The sequence below is a fragment of the Choloepus didactylus genome, chromosome 13 (genome assembly GCF_015220235.1).
Source record: "Choloepus didactylus isolate mChoDid1 chromosome 13, mChoDid1.pri, whole genome shotgun sequence".
NCBI classification, from domain to species: domain Eukaryota; kingdom Metazoa; phylum Chordata; class Mammalia; order Pilosa; family Megalonychidae; genus Choloepus; species Choloepus didactylus.
In genome coordinates this window covers 20015283-20024267 of record NC_051319.1, presented here as the reverse complement: position 1 = coordinate 20024267, position 8985 = coordinate 20015283, and the positions used below count along the sequence as shown (strand labels likewise).

At 38.5% G+C, this 8985-nt stretch overlaps 1 non-coding gene across 1 annotated transcript; it reads right to left on the bottom strand.

The window, feature by feature from the left end:
- Window positions 1-501: 501 nt before the first annotated feature.
- LOC119508645 lies at window positions 502-604 on the bottom strand. The gene has a single exon (XR_005211544.1). It is a non-coding gene; the product is annotated as a U6 spliceosomal RNA (small nuclear RNA).
- Between the last annotated feature and the right edge of the window lie 8381 nt (window positions 605-8985).

Genomic DNA, 8985 nt, shown 5'->3' with positions numbered 1-8985 from the left:
AGGGACTTTTTACTTTTCTGCTCTTCCATCCTTCCTGAGAAGTTCTCTTAATCATGGTTACAAGATGCTGCTGATTAAGTAGCATTGAATTTGAATTCCTGGCAGGAAGAAGTAGGAAGGGGAAAAGGCAAGATCAAAGATTTCACCCTTTTACCTGTGAAGGCAAGTCCTCCCCTTGGAATTCCTCTTCTATCTCATTAGAAAGAACTTATCACAGGATCTCAGGGCCACCCTTACCTTCAATGGAAGGTGCTTTTCAAGTCTGTAGTCAAAGAAAGCAGGGGAGAAGAAGCTATGGTGGTATCGAGTGGGCCAATATACCAACATACAGTATTTGCCAAGCATACAACAGGGAAAATTCTGACTTAGACAGGTCTGCGGAGATGCGACCACAATTCCATCGATTCTACAGGCTGGAATCTCAAGTTGTGCTCTTCTGTGTAACTTCTCTTAGAGTTAACTCTAGAGAAATTTAGTCCTTGTGGATACTCTTTTTTTTTTTTAAATATGGAACTTTTCACACATTTGCGTGTCATCTTTGCACAGGGGCCACGCTACTCTTCTCTGTATCACTCCAATTCCAGCACATGCTGCCAAAGCAAGCACTGTAGGTACTCCTTTGCCACAGGTCCTTGTACTTTCCTCTTTTGTCAAAACAGATTCAGAGAAATTTGGAACAGAAAGATTATTTGGTTGAAAGTCATTTAGTTCTCCCTCTTCATTTAATGATGAAAGGGACAGGAGATTTCTTTGGGACCAATCCCTGGTGGACAACTCATATTTCTCTTTCCAGTCCTATTGCTCTATTCTGATTCCTGTCTTCCTTCCTCAGAACTAGGGAACTAGAATTACACCCCACTCCTTAAACAAACAAACCTTACAATACCTATGTATCATCCCACTAACGCAAGCTCTTCCATATTCCAAGATGATAATTAGTAAGTTTAGGAGGAACCCACCCCTTTCATCCTTAAGCCCAAGAATTGCTCTTATTTGTTAAAAAAGAGGTCCATTTAAACATTTCAAGTGGTACTATAAAGGACTAGTCTAAAGGTACCTGTTGGTCTGTACATGACTTTTATAAGGTGCCAGAGTGGAAAGAGTCTGGGATTTGGGGTCAAACAGAGCTGTGTTTGGTGACCTTGGGCATAGTTCTGAATCAGTCTCTCCTAAAATTTCGTGTATCAAGGAAGATTGCTTTCAGGGTCAATGGTAAATATATGTCAAGTGCCTAGAAAAAGATGCCTGGCACATAGCTTCATGGCTGTGTTGTAGTTGGTGATCCTATGGATTCTTTTCTTAATAGTGTCCTAGTTTGTACAGACAAAAAATAAAGCAGTATTTACAACCAGTGCCTTTTTCCCTTTAGGATACTAGAAAAGTTACATGGTCAACATTTACTAACAGTTTACAGATTCTGAGATGAAAGATGTTCAACATTAATTATGCATAGTTGCAAAACAGAATTCTCCTTGATGGAAACGTTTTAAAAAATGAATTAGAAGGCAGCGGAAATGAACAGCAGAAAGGAAATTTATATTTTGGCAAGCTCTGAAACAAGGAAACTTAATCTTTCATGGTTTTCCACGAATTTGAATCTCTTGACAGTTTTCCAATTACAGCTTGTAACTGTGAGCTTCAAAGCAATTCTGCAGTTCAGTTCACCTCAGTCAATCATTCAGTCAATAATGTTTATTGAATTCCCATGGGGAGAAGAATACGGAGTTTGGGGCCCATTTTCTCTTTCCTCAGCACGTGTGCCCTGATCCGGAGTCTGTGTCAGAATGGACTCTCCCCAACAGTGTTTTCCCTGAGACCCTACCTCCTCCCGTCTGCCACCTCACAGCTTGTCTCCTCCTGACTGCACCAGATGAAAACCTTTTAGGTGGGAAGCTTCCCCAGATTAAGACCAGACTTTCAATTTCATACCACCTCCCACCCAATGCCATTCAATTTTATTTTATAAATATGTGTATCGTTTGGGCTGAACTAAAACCAAACTGTAATCTCCTTAAGTTTAAGACTGACACTCAATCACTGGATCACAGGGTATCCGAGTTCAAAGGAGGTTTTTAAGGTTCAGCCCAATCACCTTATTTTTCAGATTAAAATAAAACAAAACTGAGACTCAGAAAAAGAAAATTACTTGTCATTGTATACTAAAAAGACAGTAGGCTTTGGAGCCAGAAAGACCAAACTGGGGCTAGTTCCCTGATCGGCAAATTGCTAGCTGTTTGGACCTGAGCAGGTCATTTAATCTCTCTGAGCCTTAATTTCCTTTTAATCTGTAAAATGGGTCTCCATAAGTACTGTAGCATGACTGACATTTTTATAAATGAATGTAAAGTGCTGGGAAATTTTAGATGTTCAAGAAATTGTGACTGTTCTTCTCCAGTTCAGAGCTGATAGACAGCAGAGCCAGACACAGAACCCAGGATCTCTGAATCCAAGTTCAGTGTTTACTCCTTTTTCCCAGCAGAACTGATGCTTATTTAAACAGTACTGTAATTCCCCAGAGCATCCAAAAGAGTACCACCCCCGAGAGGACATTCAATAAACACCTCCTGGGGATGGTTATTTCCCAGACAGATTAGAACTCTTTTGAGTCAGGCAGGTAGGAGGGATTTTGTTATTGTTTCTTGCCTTGGGGAAGGAGTCCATCAGTAAAGTAGCAATAAAAACGCTCCCTCTATTAAGTGGAAATGATTAACACTCCTGTAGTTAGGCAATATTTTCCCACCCATTTCTGAATCTGGCCTCACACGAACCAAGCTACACAGATGGGGAAGCAGAAACCTAAGAAAACAAGCAACAAATTGGTTTGGTGAGTGGATGTGGTTGAAATCTTTCATCTGGTTTGTCTCAGCTGGTTGAAGAAGTTGCATGGGTTTTGAATAAAGTTGAAAATCCAAGCAAAATGTTATGAATATTAAGCCACAGGTATCAAAGCTTGGAGAGTCTGATGAAAAATGAACCAAAGTAAACCAAAACATAAGGACATTACACACCTCCTTTCCCGAAGCCAAATTCTGGCAGGAAGAAGCACTTAACTTGTAGGAGAGGAATATGCAGGCTTTCTAATTAATTATCACCTCAGTGTTTATTTTTCAATGAATCAGTGGACTGGAATGATTAAAGCATATGTGGCTGAGTAACTCGAGGCAGGAAGGAAAAAGCTGGGACTAAAAGCCAAGGCTAAATGTGCCCACATTGGCTGTCCCTGTGGAACCGAGCTTTGCCATGAATAAGAGTTTTCTGAAGCATAAGTACTTACACAGCCTGCCAGTTTGGCCCTCCACGTATTTGTGGTGATTTCTTGGAAATGGTAGTTCCAGATGGAAAAAGTGAGGAAGGGTAAATAAATCAGTATAGAAAATGATATACATTGTCCACTTCCTTGGTATAGGATGTTTAGTCATAAAGGCATCTGTATTCCATAGTATCTTGTTTTCATCCCCAGAGCAAGAGATTTTTCCTTCAGAACAAATATCTGAGATAGAACATATGACTGATCCTGTTTCTGTCAGACCTGTGGGTGAAATTTGCTAGGGGATGAGACTGAGTAGAATGAAGAAGCACCTATTAAAACTTCCAGAATGACAAATGAAACCTTTCTTCCCCTACCTTGTAGTCATTCTAGCCATCTTCAAAGGGTCTAGCCCTGTGGAATCTTTAAGACTGAGTAGGACAACAATTTTTTTGATTTGGTAATTTAACAAAGAAGTCATGAACCTCTCAAAACTCACTAGGAAAACTATGTTTGGAAGCTGCCTTGGAATAGGTCATTTTTCAAAAGCTTCTATGTGGCTATAAAACTGCAGTTTCTCAGAGCCTTTAAAAAAAATACAGTTTTATTGAGATATATTCACATACCCTACAATCATCCACAGTGTACAATCAGTTATTCACAGTGCCATCATATAGTTGTGCATTCATCATCATAATCAATTTTTGAACATTTTCCTTATTCCAAAAGAAATAAAAATAAAAGTAAAAAAGAACACTTAAAACATTCCATCCCCCACCCCATCCCACCCCATTCTTCATTTAGTTTTTGTCCCCATTTTTTGACTCATCTGTCCACACATGGGATAAAAGGAGTGTGAGCCACAAGGTTTTCACAATCACAAGCATCATACCATGTAAGCTACATAGTTATGCCATCATCTTCAAGAACCAAGGCTACTGGGTTGCAGTTTGACAGTTTCAGGTATTTCCTTCTAGCTATTCCAATACACTAACAACTAAAGAGGGATATCGATAGAGCGCATAAGAATACCCTCTCGAGTGACCTCTCGACTCCATTTGAAATCTCTCAGCCACTGAAACTTTATTTTGCTCCATTTCTCTTTCCCCTTATGGTCAAGAAGATCTTCTCAGTCCCACAATGCCGGGTCCAGGCTCATCCCTGGGAGTCATGTTCCACATTGCCAGGGAGATTTACACCCATGGGAATCATGTCCCATGTAGTGGGGAGAGCAATGAGTTCACCTGCCATGTGGGCTTAGCGAGAGAGAGAAAGAGACCACATCTCTCAGAGCCTTTTAAAAAATAATCTGAGGTTGTTTTTAAAATTTAGAGAGAGAAGATCCAAACAGAAAATTTTAGTTGCCCTATTTAATTATAGTGGATGCTTATAATTCATAGAACAAGATGGTGCATTTATAAAATATTATTTAAAAATTGATTTGCTTTAATTATCAATACCTGTGACTAGACCATCACATGGATTACATAAAGCTCTTGTATTTAGTTCAAAAGTGTAAATATTCATAAGAAAAAAAGAAGGTAAGCCATTTAAAAGTCTTTAGTAAAAAAGACCTCATGCTAAATTAGTAATGGGTAATCTCAAATCATTCTATGTACAGAAATACATAATAGCATATTTGAACTTCAAATTTTAGTTGAGAGCAAGGAATAAACTGGGGGACAGTTCACTGATGGGATTACTGAATAAGGGAAAAAGGCCTTGGAGAAATATGGCTTGCATAATAATAGCTTCTTAAGCTTCCTGTCTATGCTTCACCCACCATAAGACAGGGAGAACGCAGGAGGGAATTCTCTTTGGACAGAGAAGATACAAGGATTTTAATTTCTTGGGTTAAACAGGTAACAAACACAGGTAAAATGCTTACCAAAGCAATTATAATGAATAGAAAACAAGAAGCTCTTGATGGTCAAAGCAGTCAGTGTCTTTCATATGAAGCATGGAAGCACTGAAGTCATTCAACAAACTGCCAAACCTAGAGGAGTTGAAATCAAAATCTTTTTGAGTATATAAACAGGTTAGTGCAAATTGAAAACTATTTTCATTCAAATCAGTTGCAAATATAGAAACCGAAATGAGCAGTGTTTGATAGTAATTATCGTCACTGAAGCACTCCAGTGGGTGCACTGGGAAATGGAAGACTGTGTAAGGACCAGAATGGCTGGGAAACTCTATTTCCCATTCCCAACACCTCTGTCATATTACTTAGCTATGGAATTCTGGACTTGAAACAGAGAATGGGCTCACAGTTTCTAGGTAATTTTAAATAGCACTTAAACTATGCTCTTAAAATATATTAACATTTCTGGTTGGTTGACTCAGCACATGCTTTAGTTTCTCACTCTCTGTATCATTCAGGGATCATCCAAGAAAGCAGGCTATTCCAGGTTTTTTTAAGCAAAGTGAATTTAATACAGGGAATTAGTTACCACTTTACAGAAATGCAAAGAAGGAAAACAGAAGATAGTGAGATCAAGAAATTAAAAATAGCAAGAAGCCATTCTTCTAAGCTCTGAAAACAGAGCTCAGAAGCTAGGGCCATTCAGCTGTGGTTCTAGCTAGGGCCTGTGATCCTAAAAGGAGGGGGTAAGTGGGTGCTGAAGCCAGAGAAGAAGTAGCATTTGGTGAGGCTTGATTATGTACCCCCAGAAAAAAACATATTCTTAATTCTAATCCATTTCTTTGGGTGTGAATCCATTGTAAATAAGACCTGTTGAAGATGTCATTTTTAGTTAAGGTTGTGGCCAACTGAATCAGGATAGGTCTTAATCCTATGACTGGAGGCCTTATAGAGCAGGCTACAGGGAAAAAGCCATCACAGAGGAATAAAATCTCAAAGTCAATGGAACCTGGAAGAGAAAACAGAAGATGCTGCTGTGTGCATTGCCATGTGACAGAAAAGCCAAAGTATTTGTCTCAGCAGCCAGGAAACTAAGACACAGAATTATTGCTGGAGATGTCAAAAAAAAGCAGACAGAAGGGAGGGGAAATATCCTGGCTTTAACCCTCCTCCAACCTTCCAAACTTTTACCAGTGTCTCTCATTGGTCAAACCTGCCCAGAAGTAGACAGAGAACCTAGAAGCTGCAGTTCTTTGAAACACAGAGCAAAGAAGGGAAAAGGCAAGGATATGTCTGAGAGCAAAGTGGCATTCAACCCTCCTTCATCAAATCTCTAAAAATACATATGACATGCATTTATATAGATGCTCTTGAAAACAAGAGAAACAACCCAGAAGACCAAACCTGTGATGAATCTATGAAAGTTGGAAAGCAGATGGTATCAAAGTGAACAGGGATATTGTATGCCAGAATGTGTTCAGGGGTGTAGTGTGCTACAGACAGAGGTAAAGGAAGCTGAGAGTGGTTGGGGCTCAGGCAATCAATAGGATCACTTTTTGCAAAAATGCTCACTGAACTCTGTGGATCTCCCTAACTTGGACCACAAAACCTTAACAGGGAGGCTGCCTCCAGTTGGAAACAATGAAAATGGGCCTTATGGTTGAAGAGAAAGGATAGTGCTCCTGATGGCTGCTGTTGCTTGGATAAAGGGGACCACCCATGATCACAAGGACAGCCACTGTTCAATGGCATATCTTGCCTTTCCCCCTTTCTCACTGAAAACAATATGGCTTGCATGCTGTAGCTGCAAGTCTTACTTTCTCCCAAAGAAACTACATAAACAGATGCAGCAGGCAGTCCACTAAGGGGCTCTCAATGATAAAGATGAATGCACAATCATCAAAAAATATCATATGCTTAAAAAAATATCATATGCTTAAGGGAGACAGTCTACTGGACACCAAAGAAAATGGTTCACAAAGCAGCCAGAATAGAATATTAAAATATATAACATTGATACCATAATATTATAAACAAGGAAGGATATTGTGTCTGTAAAATTAGAACAGGTTGTCATGAAACAAAAATGACAGAGCTAAGTCCAAATATACTATTATTCATAATGAGCATCAATGAGAATGGAAAAGAGATTTATTTTATCTAGAGTGCAAATTTACTCCATTTTTCAATGACAACTCACCTATTAAAAGCATATTAAAAAATATTTGTTTTTAGATATTAAAAAATCTTGTGTGTGTTTATTTTTAATGAGACAAACTGAAAGTATTTCTAAAGTTTGACATAGGAACCAAGTTGAGTGGCTCAGCAGGAAACATAACTCTTATATTTTTGGTGTAAGCAATGAGAATATGAAACTCTCCAAAATTAAATTCTCCTACCTCAATATACAATGATGTTTGAATGCCACTCTTGGAAAAATCACTTTTTTTTTTTAAAGCACATTTTACTTTCAGCGCTTTGCTTCTCAGTGACTTCACTAAGCACATGTGTGTTTCATCAAAGTCAGAGCATAGATGAACGGTCCCATAATGCCGTCAGTTTTATCTAAGGCTCCCCAAAACACCACAGGAGCTTGGAGCTCAGCAGGATGGATTTCTAGGTTATCGGAAAAGCCTTAGATGTTTATGCATATAAAATCCACAGAGATGGCTCAGTGACATGGCTCGATTCATTAATGTGGGTTCCCCCTTCTCCCAGTATAGTAAATGTTGATCTCCCTCTTTTTCTCACTTTTAACCTGGCAGGAACCATTATAATTCTGATTACAAGAGTAGAGCTTACTGCACTCCATCAAACCTAAGACGTGCATTTTCAGCATCTTTGAAATGAGGAAGCATCTTAACAATTGACAGCATGTCAGCCTAATTAGTAAACTTTCTGTTTCTTAGTAGTACATAAATAATGGCACAACTTATAGCCAATGGCATTTTAAAATCAATGAAATTTGGTCTTTGTTTGCATGTTTATTTTCATCAACATATTATACATGTAACTATCTTGATAACTATTCCAGCCATGAGTCATTGTCCCTTAGATGAGTGTGTTTGGGTGTGTTTGTCTGCTGGAATTTTTTTTTTCTTTTTTTGGCAGTAAACTTTCCAGATACATAGTTTATAGACTGCTATCAAGCTATGTTTCCTAACCTTGACTAACCAGCAGAATAACCGGAGGAGCTTTATAAGTAATACAGATATCCAGGCTCTCCTCCTGGTTCTGGATGCAGTGAAGCATCTGTGTTTCTAGAAAGCTCCAGGGCTGATTCTGATGATCAAAAAAGGTTTTAAAAACCATGCTACAGATGAGGAAAACAAAAGAGGAATATCTATCTCCTCTATAGAAGCACATGAAAAAATATTTTAATATTGAAATACAGCTGTCTTGAAGCAGGGCAAGAAAAGGCTACCAAAATTTGTGCTCTTTCACATCTATAGTGTTGTTTTATAAAAAAAAAATGTTTTATCGTTAGTGGATTTTCCCAGGTGTAATAAATCAACTATAAGATCCAAAAAGTATTTAAAAATTAGTTTTCAGTAGCAAAGTTCAAATAGAATTCTAACCAGGCAAAATAAAATGAAATTTCAACTCACTTCAAGTCAGTGCACTTTTTATGTTGCTTCCATGGTTTACAGCACATCGATTGCACTAAACATTATGGAATTGTCCTAGAATCTGAAATGCTGGTTTTAGTTATTTGATTTTGGTGGGCCTCATTGCACATGAGGAGGCATGATTTAATGGAAAGAGCCAGGAATCACAAGAGACCTGCCAGTAACTGTGACCTTAGGCAGGTCACTTAATTTCTTTTGGCCCCAATTTTCTCATCTGTAAAATAATTAGGTAGGATTAGATGACCCCT